Source organism: Chelonia mydas, chromosome 6, assembly GCF_015237465.2.
Source record: "Chelonia mydas isolate rCheMyd1 chromosome 6, rCheMyd1.pri.v2, whole genome shotgun sequence".
Taxonomy (NCBI): domain Eukaryota; kingdom Metazoa; phylum Chordata; order Testudines; family Cheloniidae; genus Chelonia; species Chelonia mydas.
This window is the reverse complement of record NC_051246.2, coordinates 56,713,678-56,739,656: the sequence shown is the minus strand read 5'-3', so window position 1 is coordinate 56,739,656 and position 25,979 is coordinate 56,713,678. Positions and strand designations below refer to the sequence as shown.

Below are 25,979 nucleotides of genomic sequence, written 5' to 3'. Positions count from 1 at the left end.
TTCATTTTGGTGATACCACTCATTCAAAAATCTCAGTGCTCACACACATTTTATTCATTCCCCTTTTGTCCTAAACAGTATAAAAATTAATTTAATGGCATTGTTATACCAAATTTTATATGAAGTGTTAATTTGATCTTTATTGTGTCATTTTCAGTGTTAATGTTCATAATGTCTGGCTAAACTCCAATCTAGGTAATTACATTCTGCTATTCTAAACTCTCCTGGGAGTTTCAGGCAGAGTATTCTTCTTCCCTTTCTTCTGTGCAGCATGACTGACCACTGTTAACACTGTTATACCCCAGAAGCGACTTCATTATAATGGTATGGAGGCACATGGTTCAAGGTACAGTGTAATGCAGTGGTTCTCAAACTTCTGTACAGGTGACCCCTTTCACAAGCCTCTGAGTGCGACCCCCCCCCCCGCCCTTATAAATTAAAAACACTTTTTAAAATATATTTATGCCATTATAAATGCTGGAGGCAAAGCAAGGTCTGGGGTGGAGGCTGCCAGCTCGCGACCCCCCCGTAATAACCTTGTGACCCCCTAAGGGGTCCCGACCCCCAGTTTGAGAACCACTGGTATAATGCGTTGTTGTGGAGACCGAGCATCTCTTTCAGCCTCAATTCTGAAATAACCTAATTGATGGACAAAACATCAACCACATTCAACAGTAACTTGCTCTAAGTTTCACTTGTCGAGTCTGGGAATTCCTGCTGCTCAGCTAACAAGCGGTTCAGGCCCGTAATTAATCAGCTGGGCCCTGATCCTGCAAACATGTACATGGGTGCTTAATTTACTACCATCAGAAGGCCCGCTGTTTTCAGTGGTGCTACTCACAGTAGTAAAATTAAACATATGCATAAATGTTTGCAGGATTAGGGATTTTAGTTAGTGAGAGGGAAATCTCTTTAAGCCTTTAAAATTAGAAAATCTCATTTCACAGTATAGAAACTGCAGATTACTTGTTTAGCATCATCCAGCTACCAAAGATCTTTAAACCCCAAAGGAAGTATAAGGCATATGTTGTTGTGTTTGTGTGTATAGGATAGGGAGGAGAGTATTTTTATATCATTGTATTTTTATTGCTAAACACATTTATGCAACGTGTCAGGCCAAACGAAATAAAGGTCCATATTTTTGGAGTTTTCCAGAAGTAAACCTTCAAGTTTTCCCCTAAAAGGGTTTTCCTTATTCAGTCTATGCCACAAAGTCTTTCAAACCAAAAGTCCAATGTTTCTCTGGTCCTGCTTAAGATGGAAGTTCAGTCCACTTCCCTATGTTCTGACTTCTAGTTTTGGTTTGCCCTTTTATGAAAGCCTTCCCTGCCAGCTTTCTTAGTGGTTGCTCCTTTAAATTTGCAAATGACATAGCTGTGTTCAAGTTTCCTCTAGCTGCTTCAGGCCGCAACTTCTTCCTTTTTGGCTAAATAATTATTATGCTTCAGGGAAAGTTGGAAACACTCCATAATGGAGAGTTATACATTTCCCTCACCAATCCCAGGCAGTTAGTGCATGGTTTACATCCGATAGCAAGAGGGTTTATCCATTTTGTCAATTTTATATTACTCTCTATATTATCTCCATTTTACAGATGCATAACTGAGGAATGTAATACATGGATAATTTATTCTGAACAGCACCATTTTTGTGATCATATAATACATGCCTACCAGATGAGTACAGCCTAGGCATAAGAGTAAATATAATTAATATTATTTATTTGCAGAGCACTTGCATTATTGTGCTCAGTAGCGCAAAGAGGTCCTTGCCCTGAGGAATTTATGTTTTAAGACCAATCTAAACCACTCACAAAACATATAAGTGCTGGTGGTCACTGTGACAGACTGACAATATCCTATAGTATCCTGAACAAACCTTATGGAGTTAAAATAAATGTTATTGAATTAAGCTAAACCTTTTTGAATGTTGTTGAATTGGGGTTAATACCTTAGGGATACATGGTATTTAAATACAACTGTGTATGTGTTATTGTGACATTGTATGTATCTTGGTAGTGAAGGGGGATGCTAACGGACTCCCTCAGTTACCAGCCTTTGAAGCCACCCCCATACTAGTTCAAATTGGATACTTCGGACACCAACAGACAAAGAAAAGACTTTTGGATAAAAGCCTGGCTTTTAAACTGACTCAGGGTTTTAAATCTTCCTGATCCAGCAAACTGAAGTGAACCCTGGTCCATGGAGGACCCCAGGCCTTAGGAGAGGATTGGAGAGATTTGGTCTACTGAGGCCCCCATAGGACTATGTGCTTGTTCTGAGCTGAAGCTCTGATGAACTTGCAACCACAATGAAATCTCTAGCATGGGGTGATGCCTGGTAAGCATACTGCATGTAAGTAGGTTCTTTTATTGTTTTTAATATGATTTCTCTGTAATGATTTTTACCTTAAGAATAAAGTTGGTTTGCTTAGAAAGAACTGTATGGAAACGTATAGCTGTAGCGATTACACTGTTGTCTTCTCTTCTCTGAAGAGAAAGTAAGCAGTTATGTTTAGGCAAAGACTGTCTTTGATGGGAAATGTACAGTGAAGGCAAGGAACTGTGCAGCCTGGGAATATTCTGGTCAGAAGGGAGAGAGACAGGTCTCTTCCCAGAAAGGGAGCAGCTGCGGAGCTGGAAGTGTGGGTACCCTTGCTGGGCCACTGAGAGGAAACACAGTTGCAGTTATCCTGCAAGAACCATGGTGAGAACTCTGTGTTTTTTAAAAGAACTTTTTTTGTTTTGTTAATGAATCATAGCTCTTCTGGGGGGAGGAAGTGGGTGTGGGGAGGGGAGATTTACACTGCTAGTCTTCTAGTAAATTTGCTGCAGTATGTGAGTTTCTCTTTAATGCCTTAACATTGGGGGTGGGGGGAATCATCAAGGTTGCTTAAACAAATTCTGTAGTACCTTTGATGAAGTCAATGCATTGTAATGGAGATTTCAGTCTCCTGTGTTGCATTAACTGCAGCATGACAGCTGTTTTAAGCAGCCTTAGTCAGCTCTAAGTACTGATAAGGGAGAAGGAAGGCAAGTGGATAATTTATTAAATAAACAAGATTTGGATAAACAGTGTTGAGGGAGGGAATCATATTCACATCAAACTGTGAACTACATGTGAACATGAATTCACTCCTGTCTCATTACTTAAGGTATAATGTAAGGGGATTTTAGATTTTCCAATAGGGTCTTCATAGCAACAGCGATGAAATGTAGTTTTTGTTTTTGATTTTTTTGGACAGCATGCTGTAATATGGGCTATAGAGAATGTAATCCAGGATTCCCCTGAGCATGCATAACAGTAGGAAAAGTGATAGAAAGATATGGGCTATTTATACAATTCAACTGACAACGAGTTAAATTCTCTTAAGATTAAATTCACCTGTGTACAGGACTAGCAACAATGCATCACATAAGCCTTCAAAATAGGATTTAAGTGGTTCATAGTACAGTGTTCCTACCTCTCATGATTTTTATTGCGTCATCATATTTGGTGTTTTTCCTAAAGCACCAGCTCCTGGATTTATGTGATTACATAAGAATCTCAGCTTTAATTTAAAAATAAAAAGGGACGTTTGTAGCTGTGATGGTTGCAGAGATTGGCTTGAAAACATGAAGTGAGTGCACCCTATGAGCTAAATTTAAAAAAAAAAAACCCTCAAAAATTACCCCAAAATTACTATTTTAAAAATATCATGATTTTTAAGCCAATCTCATAATTTTTGGGAGCCTGATTCAAAATTTTTGTACCCTTGGTGTTTACAGTACTGTGAAAGTCGTCTTCTGGCTTGTGCAGGCCTGCTGCACAGGGATGAATTTTACCCCATAAAAGAGCATACTTTTGACTACCTTTCAGTTGAAACATTTCAGAACTCGAAGGGAAACCCTCCTGTATCTTGAGGCCTTGTGCAAATACAAGCAGCAAAAAGAGAGGTTGAATCTAGCCACTAATTCCAAGGTGGTGATGGTGACGGTACAAGAGACATCATGCCAGATGTGTTCATTTAAAAAAAATTACAAACAAAGCAACCTCAAGAAATTATCAGCATAATATTTATGGAGGCACAGCTGCTCTCCTTAACACCTTTCTGCTCCATCTGTATTATGACCTTCTTATAGCTTCCAATTGCTGTGAGTGTACAAGAGCTTATTATTTCACAACCTTCCAAGTACAGAATTTTGGATTGTTTTTTTAATTAGCATTTTAATTGCTCATCAAAGTAATTGAAGACAGTGTTGGAAAAATGGAACATTTGCTAATCCCTTTGGTAACAGTCAACACTAAGCTTTTCCCAAGGTCAAGTGTTGTTCAGTTGTGATAGAGGGAGCTGTCTTTGCTGCTCCCTTACTGGCTCATAGCATCCTAACCTGATTCCAGTGACTTGGTAGGGGGATATGTATTGATTATGCCCTGCAGACTGCCTATAGGGTACTTGTGAAGGGATAAAGGAAGAGGAGTCACCCCGTGCATAGCCACCTAGACAAAATTTGCTTTGAGAAGACATATTACTCTTAAGAACATAAGAACGGCCATATTGTTTGTACCAATGGTCCATCTAGCCCTGTATCCTGTCTTCTGATAGTGGCCAAGGCTGGATGCTTCAGAGGGAATGAACAGAATAGGGCAATTTATTGAGTGATCCATGTCGTCGAATCACAGATTCTGGTAGTCAAAGGTTTAGAGAGACCCAGAGTACAGGGTTGTGTCCCTGACCAGCATGGCTAACAGCCACTGATGGACCTATCCTCCGTGAATTTATCTAATTCATTTTTGGACCCAGTTATACTTTTGACCTTCACAACATTCCTTGGCAATGAGTTCCACAGGTTGACTGTGCATTATGTGAAGAAATATTTCCTTGTGTTTGTTTTGAACCTGCTGCCTATAAATTTAATAGGATGACCCCTAGTTTTTGTGTAATATGAAAGGTTAAATAACACTTCCCTATTCACTTTCTCTATAGCATTCATGATTTTGTAGGCCTCTATCATATCCCCCCTTAGTTGTCTCTGTGATGGGTTGGGTCACAGAGACCCCCTTGGGACTGCCACCTGATGTGCTGAAACTACCTCTGAGTCCATTTTTCCTGGCAGCTTTGGGACTTCAGTACCCTGTCTTGTTGAGCCAGATATGCTAGCCTGCTACAAACACAGACCCAGGTCTGAACCACATCCCTGACAACTGCAGACATAACTGAAAACAGCTTAAGAAATGCTCCTGTCTCCAGCAGCCAGATACCTATGTCCCAGTGGGGTCCAAACACCAAATAAATCTGTTTTACTCTGTATAAAGCTTATACAGGATAAACTCATAAATTGTTCACCCTCTATAACACTGATCGAGAGATATGCATGGCTGTTTGCTCCCCAGGTATTAATTACTTGCTCTGGGTTACTTAATAAGTAAAAAGTGATTTTATTAAATATAAAAAGTAGGATTTAAGTGGTTCCAAGTAATAACAGACAGAACAAAGTAAATTACTAAGCAAAATAAAACCAAAACACTCAAGTCTAAGCCTAATACAATAGGAAGCTAAATGCAGGTAAATCTCACTCTCAGAGATGTTCCAATGAGCTTCTTTCAAAGTGACTATCCTTCAACAAAAAAAAATTCGAAAACAGACCCAACAAGAGACTGCTGAATTGGAATTAATTTGCAAATTGGATACAATTAATTTAGGCTTGAATAGAGACTGGGTATGGTTGAGTCATTATAAAAAATAACCTATTTCCCCTTGCTTATTCCTTTCCCCCCCCCCCCCCCCCCCACTGTTCCTCAGACGTTCTTGTTAAACCCTGGATTTGTGCTGGAAATGGCCCACCTTGATTATCATACACATTGTAAGGAGAGTGATCACTTTAGATAAGCTATTACCAACAGGAGAGTGTGTTTGTTGCAGGGGGGCGAAAACCTGGATTTGTGCTGGAAATGGCCCACCTTGATTATCATACACATTGTAAGGAGAGTGATCACTTTAGATAAGCTATTACCAGCGGGGGGGGGGGGGGGGAGGAGAGAAAACCTTTTGTAGTGATAAACACCCATTTTTTCATGGTTTGTGTGTATAAAAACATCTTCTGTATTTTCCACAGTATGCATCCGATGAAATGAGCTGTAGCTCACGAAAGCTTATGCTCAAATAAATTGGTTAGGTGCCACAAGTACTCCTTTTCTTTTTGCGAATACAGACTAACATGGCTGTTACTCTGAAACCTTTCACAGACTAGACTCCTTCCCAGCAATCACTCACACCTCCGTAGTTACTGTCCTTTGTTCCAGTTTCTTTCAGGCATCTCTTTGGGGTGGAGAGGCTATCTTCTGAACCAGCTGAAGACAAAATGGAGGGGTTTCCAGGGCCTTTTTATATTCTCTCTCTTGTGGATGGAAACCCCTTTGTTCTCCTGTGCAAAATCACAGCAACAAGATGGAGTCTGTAACCACCTGGGCAAGTCATATGTCTATGAATGATTCAGCTTTTTGCAGGCCGACGGCATTGTTTACTAGTTAGTTTGAATGTTCCCAGGAAAGCTCAGATGTGGATTGGCATCTCCCAAAGTCCATTGTCAGTTAAGTGTTTCTTGATTAGGCACTTACTGAGAATAGTCCTTTCTCAAGAAGCTGACCAAATGCTTCACTGAGGCGACGTAGAATCAAACAAATACATAGCCAATATTCATAACTTCACATACAAAAATGATACACGCATACAGACAGCATAATCATAACCAGCAAACTACTACCTTTCCATAGACTTCCCACTTGGCCTCCTCTGTACAAGAACTGGTGCAACAATGATCTATACAGTCACAGTTTATGTCAATAACATCACAATCTCTTTTCTAAGCTAAACTTTCCCCATCTTTTTAATCTCTCCTTGTATGGAACCTGTTATATACTCTTAAACATTTTGTTGCCTTTCTCTGATTCCATTTCTAATACATCTTTTTTTGGGATGGGGTGACCAGAACTGCACTCAGTATTAAAGGTGTGGATGTACCATGGATTTATGTCTTATGTTATGATATTTTGTGTCTTCTTACTAGCGCTTTCTTAATGGTTCCTAACATTGTTAGTTTTTTTGACTGCCACTGCACACTGAGCAGATGTTTTCAGAGAACTATCCACAATGACTCCAAGATCTCTCTCTTGAGAGGTAACAATTAATTTAGACCCCATAATTTTGTATGTATACTTTGGATTATGTTTTCCAATGTGCATTATTTTGTACTTAACAATATTGAATTTCATCTGCCATTTTGTTGCCCAGTCACCCAGTTTTGTGAAATCCCTTTCTAACTCTTCACAGTCAGCTTTGGACTGAATTAGTTTGAGTAATTTTGTATCACCTGCAAATTTTGCAATCTCACTGTTTATCCCCTTTTCCAGATCATTTACGAATATGTTGAACAGCACTGGTCCCAGTACAGATCCTTGTGGTGGTGGTGGTGGTGGTGGTGGGGCTCTCTGCTATTTATCTGTCTCCATTGTGAAAACTATTTATTCCTACCTTTTGTTTCTTATCCTTTAACCAGTTACTGATCCATCAGAGGATCTTCCCTCTTATCCAATGACTGCTTAATTTGCTTAATAGCCTTTGGTGAGGATCCTTTTCAAAGGCTTTCTGAAACTTCAGGTACACTGTATCAACTGGATCACCCTTGTTCACAAGGTCTATGTCTGTCATAGCCAGAGCTCCCTTATTGCAAATGTGGGAGATAAATGTTAGGAGGCTAAGACTGGTTGGGCAGTTGCTTTAATTTATGCACTACTCTTGGACAGTGAGTGAGCTCCAATGGAGCGATTCCCAGGACTACCATTTAACTTTATATATCAGTAGAAACTAAACGAAGGCTCAATACTGTCCTGTCTAGGAAGAGTGACTAGAGGGCATTGAATAGGCAAATATTCAAATAGGCTGGGTCACATGGAGCTGCAAACTTTGGGGGAAGGGGAAAGGAGGAAAGGCCTATGAGGCTAGTGGTTGGGGCATTATAAATATACGTTAAAAGAAAAGCAGTACTTGTGGCACCTTAGAGACTAACACATTTATTAGAGCATAAGCTTTCGTGAGTAGTCTCTAAGGTGCCTTTTCTTTTTATGGATACAGACTAACACGGCTGCTACTCTGAAACCTATACATATACGTTAACAAGCTCACTGAGCCTTCAGAATTTTCTATGAAACTCCATCACTATATAGTGAAAGATCTCAATCTCCTTTGAGGCCACTTTCTAAATTCTTGTTAACAGTTCTTCTCCATCTCTAATTTTTATGATTCATCTCGTGATTAACTTCTTAACCACACTTGTGCTATAAGATCGACTTTGGAAAAAGTTAAGCTGCCTCTCAAGAGAGATCACTGACCTCTAAGAGCACTGAAATATTACTTTCTCCCTTTCCATTTTAAATGTACAATCCTCTGTAACTGAAGCAGCCAAGGGATTTCTTTTCCTACTGCAGTGGAAGTAACTTCCGCTCATACCAATGCGAGGTGAAATCAACATGAAATGGTGGGGGGAGGAAATTGGGCCCTGAAAATGTGGACAATTTATACACAAACCCATTTTAAAATTGCTCTTTTCCAGAGCACTAAATAAATTTATTTTTAAGACTAAGGGTATGCCCTTGTTCTCATTAATGCCAGTGGCAAAATGTCCAGTGACTTCAACGGGAACAGGATTGGGCCCTCCCCAAGTTAGATATTATACTAACCATATTCATGCAGCATTGTGGAATGGAAGTCACAGCCTTCTGCTTCAAAAAATGTAGGCCTCTAGCTGTGTGAACTAAAGAATCCCTATTACCTGTTATTACTGGTACAGCTTTTTCGGCCCATTGTTTCTAAAATTGGCCATGGTTTTTGGGTATTTCAAATTTTGAATGCCTATTTTGAGAGTCCTTGGGCCTCATTTTCAAAAGTGCTGAGCCTCCACGGCTGCCATTGAAGTCAGTGAGAATTGCAGGTGACCTCTGAAAATGGGGTCCAAGGTGCTTCATGTTATGTACCCCATAAAACAGTGTCCATTTTTTTAAATGTAGGCCTCAGAGTCTTTAGTTACCCATTTGCCAGACGGAAATTGATCAATACAAGGCAATTCATTGCACTAGCTCTGGTGAACCCTAAACAGCCATACCAGCTGTAATAATGGTCACAGATTCTCAGAGGGTTAAGGAAAAACATATTGCTTGAAGACGCTTTACATTTTTCTTCTGATCGTTCCTTGGTAAAGGAGGGTTAATATCTCGCTGAGCTTTTTATTCCCATGAAATGAAATTTTGCCAGCCATCACTGAGTAGACTTAAGAGACAAAGCTGCCTGGCTAGTTGATTTGAAAGTTACAAATGCAGTCTGCCATGTTTGAAATAATAAAAACAGCCAGAGTCTGACCCACTAAAATACCTCATACTTTTCACTGCCAATGGGGGATCCTCAGTGAGGCAGAGGAAATTTAATTATTGACAGAGCACAAAGAAAACATGTTTGTTTGCCCTGTTGTAATGGGGACAGCTCAGCAGGCTTGGACCTTTGTGTGCTAGATCCTGAATGAGACGCAGGCTGATATGCTGCAGAGTTGGCAGGGGGTCTGAACCATTTAATTTTAGGGATTTATTTTACTTGTGTTAACATCAGATTTTTTTATTAAAGTTCAGAGACTAGAATATTTAACCAGCACTTTATATCTTCAAAGCACTTTACACCCATTAAACAGTTAGCTGATACCCCTGACAGGGCAGCTTGAGTTTAAAACACAACCATACTTGAGTGAGCTTTCGGGAATAGGGTTGGGGGCAACACTTGCATAAGAACCTAAGTTAACTTTGTAGTGAAGACATGCTTTTGTGACTTTCCCAGTGTCACACAGGGAATATTTAGCACAGTCTCTTTGGGGTTTCAGTACTGCACCCTAACCACTGGACCATCCTTCCTCTCTAGTACTTGGCATTCCTGGTAAATTCTGCCTTGTAAGTGATCCTCTCAATACCTATGTATGCTGTTTATTTAAATTAAGCTGATATTAATTTATACACAAAGGAACCTGGCTTCTCTTCCTCTTGCATTCACCTGGAATAATAACGGAAACCTAGAAGACCCATAGATTTTAACAGTCACAGACTGTGCATCTGCGAAATGCAAATACCAGTAATGTCAGTTGGAGAAAATACTTTTAGAACTGTTCTGTTTTTAAAAGCCTGAAACAAGACAGGGTGATGTGTTCTGTTTCTAGCTTTGATTTTTAAAAAAAAATAAATAAATAAATTGGGGTCTTTTTAAAGTGTTATTCAGCCTGTAAAAAAGTGTGTGTTCGATTATTAGGGTGTCATTTGTTAACCTACATTTCAAAGTATTTAAAATCCATAAACCATTTCCAAATGGGTACAAAGCATGTAAGATCATTTTCCTTATTTACCTACAAAATGTTATTGAGTCTTATTATCACTATGTCCAAATTTGGATTTGGAGCAGAAGAGTAGTGGGCTCTCCATTGAAAAATGAACTTTGAATCCCTGAATTTAAACAGCCGTTTTGGGGTTTTTTTTGCATGTGATATAAACCAGACTGCAAAATGTAACCCTTGATCTAAGGAATTTTTGAATGGAATTATTTCTTAAACAACTTCTGAATTAAGTAGAAATGTTTATTTTATCATTTCTTCTTGCAGGAATAACAATTATTGAACTATTTATCTGAAACAATCCACCTCGCTAGTGGAGAAAGTATTAAGTGGGTTTTGCTGAATGAGGCCAATGACTTTTTACCCCACTGCATATAATGAAAGTGAGAGTTATTCTCTAGGAGAGAGATGCTCTAGGACGTGTCTTTGCAGTTGACCTTTGTTACCTTATTGTTAATATCTTTACTAATACAGCTAAACTTCAGCACAGGGGATGAGTTTGGAGTTTGCATTGTGTGTCGACTGTGGATGTAGAGCAGGTTGGGGAAAAAATACCTGCTCAGATACACCATGTGTTCTGCATGCATTTATTAGAATTTAGGAGAGCAGAGACTCTAAAACATCTTGGAAAAGACTTTTTTTTCTTATGGCTGATATCTTAGAATCTAGGGAGTTCTGATGACTCATGAAAAATCATGGAGCAGGTCCTCAAGGAATCAATTCTGAAGCACTTAGATGAGAGGAAAGTGATCAGGAACAGTCAGCATGGATTCACCAAGGGCAAGTCATGTCTGACTAATCTAATTGCTTTCTATGACAAGATAACTAGTTCTGTGGATGAAGGGAAAGCAGTGGACGTGGTGTTCCTTGACTTTAGCAAAGCTTTTGACACTGTCTCCCACAGTATTCTTGTCAGCAAGTTAAAGAAGTATGGGCTGGATGAATGCACTATAAGGTGGGTAGAAATTTGGCTAGATTGTTGGGCTCAACAGGTAGTGATCAATGGCTCCATGTCTAGTTGGCAGCCAGTATCAAGTGGAGTGTCCTAAGGGTCGGTCCTGGGGCCAGTTTTGTTCGATATCTTCATTAATGATCTGGAGGATGGTGTGGATTGTACCCTCAGCAAGTTTGCAGACAACACTAAACTGGGAGGAGTGGTAGATACGCTGGAGGGTAGGGATAGGATACAAAGGGACCTAGACAAATTGGAGGATTGGGCCAAAAGAAATCTGATGAGGTTCAACAAGGACAAGTGCAGAGTCCTGCACTTAGGATGGAAGAATCCAATGCACTGCTACAGAATAGGGACCGAATGGCTAGGCAGCAGTTCTGCAGAAAAGGACCCAGGGGTTACAGTGGACGAGAAGCTGGATATGAGTCAACAGTGTGCCCTTGTAGCCAAGAAGGCCAATGTCATTTTGGGATATATAAGTAGGGGCGTTGCCAGCAGATCGAGGGACGTGATTGTTCCCCTCTATTCGACATTGGTGAAGCCTCATCTGGAGTACTGTGTCCAGTTTTGGGCCCCACACTACAAGAAGGATGTGGAAAAATTGGAGAGAGTCCAGCGGAGGGCAACAAAAATGATTAGGGGACTGGAACACATGACTTACGAGGAGAGGCTGAGGGAACTGGGATTGTTTAGTCTACAGAAGAGAAGAATGAGGGGAGATTTGATAGCTGCTTTCAACTACCTGAAAGGGGGTTCCAAAGGGGATGAATCTAGATTATTCTCAGTGGTAGCGGATGACAGGACAAGGAGTCATGGTCTCAAGTTGCAGTGGGGGAGATTTAGGTTGGATATTAGGAAAAACTTTTTCACTAGGAGGTTGGTGAAACACTGGAATGCGTTACCTAGGGAGGTGGTGGAATCTCCTTCCTTAGAAGTTTTTAAGGTCAGGCTTGACAAAGCCCTGGCTGGGATGATTTAATTGGGGATCGGTCCTGCTTTGAGCAGGGGGTTGGACTAGATGTCCTCCTGAGGTCCCTTCCAACCCTGATGTTCTATGATTCTATGATATATGAATTTTAAATAGAATAAGAGAAGGGACCACATGTCCCAAGAGGGTGGTAGTCTGTTGAAACCCACTCAGTTAGGTAACGTAAAGATTGATGATTTGAGTCAATCTACTAATTGCTGTCTCTCTCACCATGATATATATTTGAGTCCCCACACTGTAAATGAAAGGAGACTTGTGGCCAGGCATTCTCCCTGAGGATGCCTCAGCTTTGAAACTTGCTGTCCCTCAGCTGCTGAACCCTGGATTTGTTAACTTCCCTGGCATACTCTGAAGAACATGTTTTCTTTCTCTTTTCCCTCAGGTTATTGAGGAGGAACTATATTGTGGGTAGGAGCAGTTATATTAATGGACAGGCCTTTTGTATTAGTTTGTGTGTTTTCACCTATGATTGGCGTCCAAAGCATAGGGTGGGTGCTTACTGCCACATTAAAAATAAAAAGGCATAACAAAATCAACTATCCAAGGATGAACTAACTTGTAAAGAATCTAGGGAGTTCTGATGATTCATGGCAGATTTGCCATGACCTTTCACCACGAGGGTACCTGTTTGGACTTGTCCCAGTCATTATCATCACTCATCTGTTTGAACTATGTGGAATGACCTGGTCATCTCAGCCTAAGGGACAGATGTCCACATCACAAAAATGACGGTCATAAATGACATTATGTAGTGTTGTTGTAGCAGTGTTTGTCCTAGGATATTAAAGAGACAAGGTCGGGGAAGTCATATCTTTTACTGGAACATCTTTTGTTGGCGAAAGAGACAAGCTTTCGAGGTACACAGAGCTCTGTTGAAAGCTTGTCTCTGTCACAATAAAAGATATTATCTCACCCACCTTATCTGTCATAAATGACATTGTTGGCAAACTTAGCAGAGAGGCAAAGTATTGACTGTGGGCCATGTAGACTCAGAGTTGTTTCGTTCAGGTCAGACACATGGCTCATTAGGAGGAACAATACTGGGGGAAGTGTCAATTGCTGCTGCCCGTGCTACACCTGCTCATCACATAGATGACTTAAGTCTACATTACTTGTATCATTAGTACTTAAACTCATTCTCTCCACCACTACCCCCAGCCCAGACCCCCCCCCCCCAAAAAAAAAAAAAAAAAAAAAAAAGGATTAATTCTCTGTATTCCCTTTTGCTGCTTTTGGACCGGTGTTTTGTTTTTGTTTGTTCGGAGACTCTCTTGTATTCCTTCTAGTAAATTATAGTTTTAAGGATAAGCATTGAAATGATTATTTAAAAAAATCAATTAACACTTCTTTTCATAAGCAACATCTTGTGATCTGATGAGTGCACAAAATGTTTTTAACTATAAGGAAATGACTAATTCCCCTTCCCCATCCATGTTTTAGTGTAACGATGCCCTGGTCAGGTTGTGGCAAGGACTGAATCCAGAACCTCTTCAAAAAGAATGAGTGACTTGAGCTGAAGGACCAGGTCAGTTGTTTCAGAGCTAGTAGTGGACTCATAAACCTCTATATGGACACTAGAAGGACACTGAAAACTAGAAGGAAACAAAGAGCCGCTGTGTTAAATGTACACTTGATCAGGAATTTCCCAGCAAACATGTTTTTATTTGAAAGTGTCGAAACCACAAGGTTTCACAGAAACATTTTGGTTTTGACAAACTTCCACAAAACATAGGTGCAGGGTTCACCTGGAGGGTTGCAGCAGACCCCAGCGCTTCCAAGGTCTGCTGCTCTGGGGCAGCTCTGCCATGGCAACTCTTCCATGAAGTTGAGGACCTCAAGGCTTCCAGGTTCCCTGCTGCAGAGCTGGGGGGAGCCTTGAATCTGAGCTTGAGATGGGGCTCTCAGGGTTTCTAGGCTCCTCATTGTGCATTGGAGGACTCTCCTGACCCCAAGGGACTCCCCATGTAGCCCTACCTCATGAAGTCAGGCCACCTGGGAAGTCATGCGGAGTTGGGGCAGTGAGAGGAGTTCTCTGGGAGTCAGGGCAGCTGGCTGCTGTTTTGCTTCAAAAAACCAGCTCAGACTGAAACATTTTGATTTTTTCCCAAGTGATTTTTGGGGGATCTCTGTTGCATTGGAAATTATGTATGCAGCGTAATTCTAGCTGCATCAGTCCCAGGATATTAGACTCGCTTTATTATTGGAAATTTTGAATGTCTTGTTTTTTCTTGTCTGATTCAGAACAAAATCTTTTTGGAAATATCAGAATTTCCTGTGGAATAGAAATGCCTAGTTTCAGCCCTATCTAGTTAAATATGGGTTGCATCAGTAAAAGTATTGGCTAAGGTAACATGTTCCTCAGTCTGTTTGATTCAAGTCAAGCATAATGATTCTGTAGAAATGTATGGAAAAACATTACATCTTCAGCAAATTCAATTTAAAAAAAAATCTTTGTTCTTGTGTTGGGTGTACAACAGGAGGTTCTTTGAGGTAAAAAATGGTTTTAACTCCTCTATATCCAGAAACAATTGAAATTTTTTGGTGTTCCTTTTTATTTGTTTTTTTTCTTGGAAGAAATTTAATGATTTGGACTTGTGCGAAATTGGTGAATGTTGTTTTGCCAAACATCAGGAATTTTGCCGAACATCAGGAACATGCCAATTTGTTTTGCATGTTTCTGCACGCCTCGATTGGTTGCTCTCTTATGATTCCCCCCCCACACACACACACCCATCCATACCAAAAGCTACTGCAGCTTGAAATATTACAGGTGTTTTCTGTCTGAAGTAAAAGGGGGATCTAGGGAAATGGATGTATATTTGTGCACTTAAGGAGGATTCATTCCTGAATATCTCAGTACTGATTGAATGTTTACGTGGCCAAAACTGATTTCCTTCCAAACTGTCTCTACTCTCTCTATTCTCTGTTACTGTTGACAATATCATCCTCCCTGTGACACATACCTGTAACCTGGGAGTCATCTTCCACTCCTCCATTTCCCTTGCTCCTTATATTAGGCCAGGTTCAAATCTTGCCCCTTCTTTGCAAAACATCTTAAAGATCTGAGCTTTTTTTCTGTCCAGGCAGCTAAAACTCTTCTCCATGCCCTTATCAGCTTGAAGCTTGATAATAGTAACCTCTCCTCACTGACTTCCTTAATATACACTGTAGCCCACTATAGTTCATATGAAGTGCAGCCGCTAAGATCAGTTTGCTGGACTGTCGTTGTAACCATATCAGCCTACCCCCATCTCCTTGAATTCCTCCACTATCAGGGCCAAACGTAACTATCCTCTCTACTTACTGTCCTTGTCCTTTAGCACATTTTCCCATTTCTTACGCTCTGCTTCACCAGTGTGGTCAGCCTCAATGCTTTATTTGTCCATTTTTTCACAACCATCTCCTTGGTGAGTAACTATGTTTTCTTGATGTTACCTTTGTCTGTTACCCTCCTCATCACGTACTATCTAATACTGATTTGTAGCTCCTTGTCCAGGGACCTTGTATTTTTTTCTGTACTGCTGAGTGCTCAAATACACTGTAAAGAATAATAAGTAATAATATAAGCAGTATGCCTCGGTGGATTAAGACCAGAGCTATAATCTGGGAGATCTGTGTTCTTCTGACACTACCTTAGGCAAGCCTCTGAACTTGTGCCTCAGTTTCCCTGTTTGTAAAATAGGAATACTATTAACCTACATTAGAAAAGACTTTCTGAGGCTTTGCTACACCATATTGGTAAAATGCCAGATAAGTGTAAGAAGAAGCAGGACTAGGACCTGGGTCTGTGGATTGCCCTGGAGGCAACCACTCCATGCCACCACCTAACAGCTGTGGCAGCAGAAACACTTGGCAAGTCATGAGCCTCAGGGGCCCAACCACCACAGGATGTGCCAAATGACAGGATATTTGTGACTGGCCCAGACATACTATTTTAGTTGGGGGAGGATACAGGAAATTTATCTGTGCAATTTATCCAAGCAGATCCCCAGCTATCTGCTGCTACAGTCCCTGCTTTCTTGCACTGCTCTTGATCCCTGGGTCTTGATCTTTGCCTTACCTTCTGGCTCCAGTACCCAGTTTCTGACTTGGCCTTGTCTCCTGTGTATGACTTCTCGTTTCTAATCTCAGCCTTACCTCCGAGCACCAACTCTCCTGACTTAACCTTGATGCCTGACTCTGGCCCCAGGTTTCTGACCCCCTGATCAATCCATGACTCCAATTCCTGACAGCTGACTCTGACTCTAGCCCCTATGCTGATTGCCCATGACCCAGTCTTCACAGTATGTGCTAAGTATTGTTAAAGTTAGTCAGTTGTAGAGCCTGGCTTCAAATTTAGCCCTGTGTTCAATCTAATATACAGGTACACATGGAAAAAAATTCTGATGTGTCATGGAGGTTTCATGAGCTTTAGATAGGTCAATTTTGTCAACAATACCACAAACCTTTTGCAATTAACATTTATCTTTTCCTGGGGTTAATCTGAACCTCCCATTTCCTCTTTGCCTGCTGCTACTTACTGCTCCATGGACGGACATTTGGCACTCATCCAGCAAAGTGGCACTGCAGTGGTCTGATACCTGCTTTAAAAAAAAAGAAGAAGAAAAGAATCATCCTCATTAAATTAGATGACCTAGCATTTGCCATGGACAAATCTTTTTGGCCCTGGTGTGAACGCTGCATGCGACCCTCAAAGTTCATTGGATTAGATGTGCCCGTGAAAGGATCTGTGTCCGGTTAACCACTGCCCTCTGCTGGATAGGATCTGACCTATTTAAGTGTTTATTATGTCACCCTCTAGTTCTGGGAGGCAGGCCAGATACCACGATACCACCACAATAAGCACGATACCACCGCTACCAAATAATGGCAATTTGAGTGAGATAGTAGATGCCTGAATTGTTATACCAATGGGCTCTGAACTCTCTAATACCTTCTAGATATGCCTGGTTTAAGTAGTAGAAATCATGCTATCTGTATGTTTGTGTGTGTGTTGGTTATAGATTGGTGTCTGAACAGACATCTTAAACTTAGTTCAGACCATGTGAAATGTAATCTGAAAGGAACAGTTCAGGCGAAGATGCTCTGTTACCGACTCTTCTGAATTTATCATAAGTCTCGCAATATTTGGTGTTATTTTTAAGACCCCAGCTCTTGGAAACATATTATGTGAGAATTCCAGCCTTCATTTTAAAAGAAAAAGTTTCTCGATATCCTGGTTGCAGAGAAAAGTTTGAAAACATGAATCAGAAAGCAATTAAATAAATAAATAAATAAACCCTCAAAGGTCATTTTTATTTATTTATTTTTTGAAAATCTCATTATTTTTAATCCAATATCATGATATTTTGGAGCCTGACTCATGACTTCCAGATACATGTGATTGGCAATAATGCAATATCTTTTCCTCCTCCACATGAAGCCCTTTGCATGTGAGGAACCAATCATAAGTTATACATCTCAGCTATGTCAAGGGAAATAGAAATACCCCCCGACCAGGGTCAGTCAGCAGGCTTAAAACATGATCCAGGCCTTCTTGGAGTGTAGGCCACCCCCATACTGAGTCATCATCTCCAATATTATTCTAGTGAGCTAAGAGCATATTGCAGTGTTTGTGAAACAGAACAGTAGCTTACATCCTTGGCAAGGAAAAATAGGGGGCCACTGAAGCAAACAAACCTCTTGTTTGTTGTTTCAGAAGTGCAACAGCAAAGGAGGAATATCTATTTATAGCCAGATGAGAAAAGGGAGAGGGCTAGAGGAGAAACAGTAAGCAGACACTATTTATTAGTGTTACAGGAGAAGTGTCGTCAGCCCCACTTTTCTCCTTTTCTGGAGGGATTTTCAGTTACAAATTGTCTGATATATATATATATTTCTTTCATATAATTTATTTTTCCTTTTAAAACTTTTTTTGCAAACGAGTTTCAAAGGAGCTTTGATTTCCACCCTTCCACCTCCATTCCAGAGATTGTGTCTGTACCTGAGTGACTGATTGGGAAGGTAAAAAGAAAATTCCATTTCCAAAGTTAAAGTTGGCTGGAACTACACGTCAGCTGTCTTCACAAAGTTTTGACCTGAAGAGGGGGATAATTGATTATTATTTTTAGCTAGAGGCCTTTACCTGTTGGGATCATGTAAAGACAATAAAAAGTAAAATGAAGGATATGCTTAGAGACATTACCAACTGTTAGTTTATTTTCGGAGCTCATTTCCCCAAGGCTTCCCCTTGCCTCCCAATATACAAAGAATAAGAAAACATCCTTGTGTATTTAGGCATTCAGTAAATATTTGATACATACAATGTGTGATGGTCAGCCAAATGTTCCTTATCCGTTATCAATAGTAATACTCCACAACAATGAGGAATAAGTGTTGCTGCAATGTCCTTGGATTCTCTGACACTCTAATGGATATTGTGAAGTGATGCATTAAATAAATTGAGATTTTTATTGAACAACTCTGTAGCAGAGAGTTATCCAATCGGCTGTGGGCTTGTCTGCTGCCTCAGTTTCTCCTTCTTCCCCAGATAATCACAGAGGGCTTAGTCCCAATAATCTTCACTTCTGGGGAGTCTGCTTTATTAACTTAAAGATCAAACCAGCACTGATTTCCCACCTAAGCAAGATCACTACCCTTAGTGCAGGGTTCTAACATCCTGTACCTACTGAGACTTTCCTCTAGCATGATCAACTTCCCTGCAGATCTTTCTCCCAAGCCTTCTTCAAAGGAGATCTACTCAAGTTAGGCCTCTTCACTAGCCCTTTTTTCCCCAATAGTCTTTAACAAAACACTCACTCTCAGAGCTGCTGTACCTGGAGTCTCCCTCATTGAATGCGGGCTGTTCTTCATATCTCCCAGCAGGCCTGGTTCTGAGTCACATGCTTCCATCATGTGATCCCTGGACTCCATTCTCTTTACTTAGGAGTTGGGCCACACCTGATACAAGTGAGGCTGAGTTCCAACCTCCTTGAAGAGCCAGTTCACCATGTGACAAACACAATCAATATGCTAAGTGCTGTGTAATGAATTTTTATATTAAATTCAGTTTATTGTATGTCATTCCCACATTTTTTGCTTTCAGGATGATGTGAATTTTTGTAATGGCACTACCAAACTGCATCGTAGAAATTGTCAGAGGAAAGCTAGAGGCTTTGGCAGCGAAGTAGGGCAGTTGGTACCAGAGAGGCACTGGAGGCCATTTGGAATTGTGGTATAATCATATTAGCTGAATATTGCTTCCAAAATGATCAGCAGTTAAATAATTAATAATGTTGTTATTTCAGAAAACATATTTAGATCTCAAAGTTAACAGATCATTGTGATGAATGGGGCTGTTCACACTTCTCAATATTGTTCCACACTGTTTGGAGACTCAGGAAGTCAACAGTACATCAGTTTACATTTTAGTCTTGTTTTCACGATTATTTTTTTCAATCATGAGGTCTGGAAACCCATGGCTAGACTCTTAAAGATGCTCAGCACCCACAACTAGGGTCAGAGTTTCAAAAGTACTTAGCTCTCATTTAAGAGGCATAAATGAAGTCGTCAGATTTTCAGAAATTTTAGCAATCAGAAACAAGAAGAAGAATAGGAGCTGCTCAGAACTACTGAGATTTTTCTGAAAAAAAATGGAAGCTGTGGCTCCGCAGCTCTTTTAAAAACATGACCATTTAAATTCAACATTGTTAAATATTTCTCTGCAGATCATTTTAGCACCAAGATTATTTTTTTTAAATGGTAGCTCAGATCCTGGAGGTGAATTCTGCAGCAATGGAAATTCATGGGTATAGAATGGCAGAACACATGGTGCCTTGTTAGAGGGTATACATACTTATGAGAGCTACCTTCTTCCTACCCTATTCCTTTCCTATCTCACCATGGCTTCCAGGCTTCAGCGAGAGAAAGACTGTGGTAAACCCAAATCTGCATGTCTGTTGTATGTGTTACAATATTAAATGGTACTGTTTAAACTACAAACAGCTTGAATCTTAAGCACCAGGATTTTCTTTGGCTCTTTTCTCTCTCTAACACGTTGCAGTATCTTGTCAATTCAGCTCCAAGGTTCTGATTGCTTAGGAACAAATTTCTTCCTGAAAATTTATAAACACTCAAAAATTGAATGTAAATATGTGCATAGTATGTTTTTCTAAATAATAATTTACAAATAATTCATTGTTTAAATTGAAATGTGAATTCCAGTAATACATGGATAAAGCAAGCAAATAAACAAACAAAACACGACCTTTTTAATAACCTTTTTTTCCCCAACAGCCTTGCATAATATGTTATATAAGGCCTGTCTTCATACTCTGATTTTTTTCTGTGGGGGGGTGATTTGAGCTGGCCTCTCTCCACACACACACACACACCACTTCTCCCCCTGCCTTTGGTGGGTCTCTTTCATTTCCTTTGTCTTTTTATTTTTCTTATGTGTGTATCCATAGCATCTAGGAGCCCTAGCTCTGGACCAGAACCCCATTGTGCTAGGCACTATACAAAAACAGAACAAAACAAACATATCTTCCCCAAAGAGCTTTACCTTGGAATAAACTCACAGCTGTTGTAAGAGGATGCCATTCCATTGACTTCAGAGCATTTCCATACATGTATTCTGGAGACTGAATTTGGTCCATAGGGTTAGTTTGGTTATAATCTGTCCACTTTATAATTTATTAGAGACAAAGCCAGTATGATTCTATAGGAGTTATTTTCAGAAAATGTATAGAATTTACTCCTTTCTGTGAGTTTATTGAACCATTCAACATTGGACGACCACCATTTCTTTTTTCAATACTACTAAATGGTTCATAAATCCTTGAAATTATATGATTTTCTATTGAATTCTGCATGACTTTTTTCATGAGAGAGAGAGAAAAAAACAAAGTAAGTAGCTGATACAAGCACTACAAGGTAGTTATACAATGAGCAAAATTTAGCAAATAGTCAGTAGACGGCATTCAGGAAACCACTTAGTACTGCAGCTTTAAATTTCCTTTTTCACTGTTGGCAGAGTGACTGCTATTGAATATCACTGAGTTCCTGTTTAAGAAAAATATCTATGTGGTTAGATTGGATTATTATATGTTAGGGTTTTTGTTTTGGTACCTTAGAATTTAATAGAGATGAAAGTAATAGGATTCTGTAGGCATTATTTTAAAAACCTTACATAATGTACTTCTTTTTCTGAGTTTTTTGAACCATCCTGTGGAATTTTATAACACAGATATAATTCTTTAATTTTATCACAAATTCCTGGGACCTTAAAATTCAATCTGACACACAGAATACTCCCTTTCAGCAGGTCAAGTTGAATTTTAAGGCTTCCAAACTGTACCTGTTGCACAAGGTAAGCATCCCATCTCTGAGGTTCATCTGCAGTCAAACATTCAGAGTTTGGGAGAGGGGGAGGGAATTAGAGAGAAGAGTCTCAAGAAGAGCAGTTATAAGGAGCTTGCTCTAAACTCCATCAGTTTGGGACCTGCAGCAACCCTCTGTTGTTTGGGTGGTGGAAAGCCTCACTCCACTTCTTCCTGGGCCGTACCTTCTGCACTGCAACTCCTAAGAGCTGCCACACACGATCTTGTGCAGTAACAATTTGTTGTGGAAAACACATAAGACAAATACGTTAAATAGGTAGAAAGGTGGTTGGTGTCAAGTACAGGAAAAGTGAAGCACAATTTAGGATCACTGTTTGGTAGCAATGAAGCGAGCTCCCTCAGAGATATGGGTCCCGTTGCCTATAGCAACAGATAACTGCATTAAGTGCTTTACCAGTAAACAACCACACTGTGTACACAGTTACTGTAGGAACTGTGGGTAACAATAGTTCTCCCAGAAGTGCATTTTAAAATAGCAATGTAATTAAATTTAATAACAATAACTGAACATTCCCTTTCCTCCTCCCCTTGCCCAAAAAGAGGAAGATACAGAGTAGTTTAACAGGAATATAGCCTATTTAATTCATTTATGTTCTGTGGTAGGGGATTATACTGTAATGACTTTATTAATCACTTACAAATGAAGGGTTACAAAACAACAGATTGTCTTTTCTACATTGAAGTCACTGGAAAGACTCCCATTGACTTTAGTGGACCTTGGATCAGAGCCTTAGTGATTATGAAAGGTAACAGATTGACAGCCCTGGAAATTTAAATTTTTTATCCACAGAACAGGTATTATACAGGCATAAGCAGTGCAAGCATCACCATACAGACCAACTCTAATGCACCTCAACCATGATTTGAAAGAGAACCCAGTCAAGAGAGTTTATATTGTCACTGCATAATTCTAAGGATATATTTCCCCGCACACAGCTGTAATTATGGCATAGATTTTAAATTTATCTTCACTCAATTTTAGCCAACTGTGTAACCCACACGGAGTATACATATGATATATTTCTGTTTTTATGGGATACATTCAAGAGTGGCCCCTTTCATTGGACAATGTGCTATGCTAGTGATAAAGGAAATTTAGGACTCATGTTTAGGTTTCTTTGTTAGCATTACAGATGCGGTTAGGATTGATTTTGCTTTTATTCATATGTCTTACATATAGATATTAAATCTGATGTAGTTCCATTATTCTATGAGAAAAGCAGAAAAAATGTGAGTTAGAATAGTTGATTGACTTCTCAAATAATTAACATTAATATGGGAGTTCAGTTATGTCACTTAAAATATGTATAAGGTGAATAAGCAGCCTAGGGTAGGGACAAATGGAAAAATATCATACACTTCTTTCCCAGGCAAAAGCAGTCAGACATTCAATTAATTTCAGTTAGTGAGAACACTGTATACTGAAGTGCAATTATACTCCAAATAGCAACCTGTAAAAATTATTCTTATTCACTGTTTGTGGCTACTATGTTTCTTTACAAGCCAAAAGAGATTTTCTAACTTTCCAGTACTTCAAAGCCCACCAGGGATCTCAAGCTTCTTATTTCTTTCTGCCTCTTACAGTGTAGCATGCGCTATGTTTCTGGTTTTATGGGATAAATTCCCTTCCTCTTGGAAAATGTGCTATACTCATTTTTAAAAGATGTAGGAAAAGTACAGTACTTTAGTTTTCCTTGCTTTTCACGCTGAAAGCATGATTGCTTTCAGCGTCATGCTTACTTTTATACTTTCATTGTGTGTACAGATATTAAATGTAATGAAATGGAGTAATTCTACCTGGAAAGGTGAGACAGCATTGTTTAGTGCTTAGAGCAGGGGAACCCTTAATCATGATAGTGGTAATTGATATCAGGAGAACTAAATGATCATTGACTTTGTTCCTGACTTCTAAACTGTTGGGCAAGTTTGTTTTCTCATTTGTTAAATTAAGACAATAATACTTTCTCCCTTTTTTCTAATATTGTCTGAGATCTCAAGATTGCTCCTGCTATATGTTGCAGATGTATAATAGTTATTTTAAGTTGTTATCATTAATAAACTTTCTGCAATGAAATCTCCAGTCATATTTTCTTTTTAAGGCAGAACAAGCATCCAGCTCTGTCCTTAGTGGCATTGGTTCTGCATGGCTAATACTAGGAAACACTTGACATTATTAATAATGTGATCAAAAGTGACTTAGGCACATTTACTTCAATGAGGCTCTGCCCAAGTGCAGTAGTGGGCCTGCACATAGTGAATTGGTGGAGGAGGGCCTTAATGGATATGTCTACACAGCAGCTGGGAGTGTGGTTCCCAGTGCGTGTAGACAGACCTTCACTAGCTCTGCATGAGTAGCACACTAAAAATAGCAGTGTGGCTGTTGCAGCACTGCCCCAGTCCTAGCCTGCCTGATCCCCTGCGTCTAGCTTGGGTAGCTAGCCAGAGCCATTGCCAGTGCCGCGATTTCCATAGTGCTCTTTTTAGCTTTGTTCCTCAAGCTGAGATAATGCAAGTTTGCCTACCCGCATTGGGAATCCTAGCTGCAGTGTAGATATACCCAATGATGCACAAGGGAGCAGAAATGTGTTAATACACTGGCAGAGCGTAGGTCATGTTATCCTTTAGGATCTCATCCACTAGAGCAGAGGTGGGCAGACTACAGCCTGCAGGCCACATCTGGCCCACGGGACCGTCCTGCCTGGTCCCTGAGCTCCAAGCCAGGGAGGCTAGTCCCCGGTCCCTCCCCCGCTGTTCCCCCTCCCTCGCGGCCTCAGCGCACTGCGCCGCCAGCCCTCTGGCCCGCCACTCCTACCGGACAGCACGGCAACATGGCTGGATCCGGCATGATAAGGGTGCGGGGAGCAGGAGAACCCGGGGGGCAGTCAGGGGACAGGGAACAGGGGGCGGTTGGATGGGGCGAGGTTCTGGGGGCGGGGCAGTCAGGGAATGGGGATGGGAAGGAGGGCTGGATAGGTGTGGGAGACCCGGGAGGCCTGTCAGGGGTAGGGAGCGGGGGGTGGTTGGATGGAGCAGATGTTTGGGGGGGCCATCGGGGAACAGGGGGGTTGGATAGGAGTGGGAGTCCCAGGGGGCCTGTCAGGGGGTGGGGCAGTTGGAGAGGGGGTGGGGTCCAATGGGGGCGGTCAGGGGACAAGGAGCAGGGTGGGTTGGATGGGTCGGAGGTTCTGAGGGGGGCAGTCAGAGGGCGGGAAATGGGAAGGAGCAGATAGGGGGTGGGGACCAGGCTGGTTGGGGAGAAACAGCCTTCCCTATCCAGCCCTCCATATAGTTTTGCAACCCCGATGTGGCCCTCAGGCTGAAAAGTTTGCCCACCCCTGCTCTAGAGGATGATAACCTCTCGATTCTATGCAGAGGAAGGATGGGCCAGTGGTTAGCTTGCTGGCCTGGGGACTCAGGATTCCTGTGCTGAATTTCCCGTTCTGCCACAGACTTGGTCACTTAGTCTCTGAAGTGAATGGGAGCCTTACTGTAGATTGCAGAGGGCACAGGATCAAGGTCTTAGTCTCTGTGGGTCTACATCTCCACTGCAATACCACACTTGTGACTCAGGATTGCGGGGCTCGGGCTGCAGGGCTATACAGTTGCAGTGTAGATATTCAGGCTCACTCTGTAGCATGGCCCCTGGGACCCTGTGGAGGAGGGAAGGCATCTCAGAGTGCAGGCTCCAGCTCAGGTCAACACTACAGTTTTATAGTCCCACAGCCTGAGCCCCAGAAGCTGACCCAGTGGCGGGTGTTTTATTGCAGTGTAGTCGTGAACCCTCTGTGTCTCAGTTCCCATATGTACAATAGCGATAATAGTACTTTCCTACCTCACAGTGATAGTGTGAGGATTCAGACATGTATTAATGCTTGTGAGACACTACAATAATGAAGACCATATAAGTATCTTAGATGGACAAGATAGTTAAAAGCTAATGGAGAATGTCTTTAGCTCTAGTGGTCTGTGGTGCAGAGCTGAAAGTCTTGGTTTCAAATGCTGCAGATTATTCATGCAGGGAAACATTACATTACAAAAGGAGCCCTATTTCCTTAGCTTCTTATTTAGTGAGGGTTCAAGGTCAAAAGTTTTGGTGAAGCTTCGTAAGTTACCTTAGATGCACAAGCACTTGTGAAAGTGCACTGCTGTAGCTGCCAGGTTATTCAGTGTAGTCCTGCTTTTGAGCTGCCTTCTGGAACATGCACTATACTCCATAGGCACTTGTCCGCAGATCCTTCATATGGCAGAGCTGTGAATGGCGCA

At 40.9% G+C, this 25,979-nt stretch overlaps 1 protein-coding gene across 1 annotated transcript in view; it reads left to right on the top strand.

Annotated features, from left to right (window-relative positions):
- Positions 1-25,979, top strand: part of LRRC4C (leucine rich repeat containing 4C) — a 921,733-nt gene that overhangs the window by 371,897 nt on the left and 523,857 nt on the right. The window lies entirely within an intron of this gene.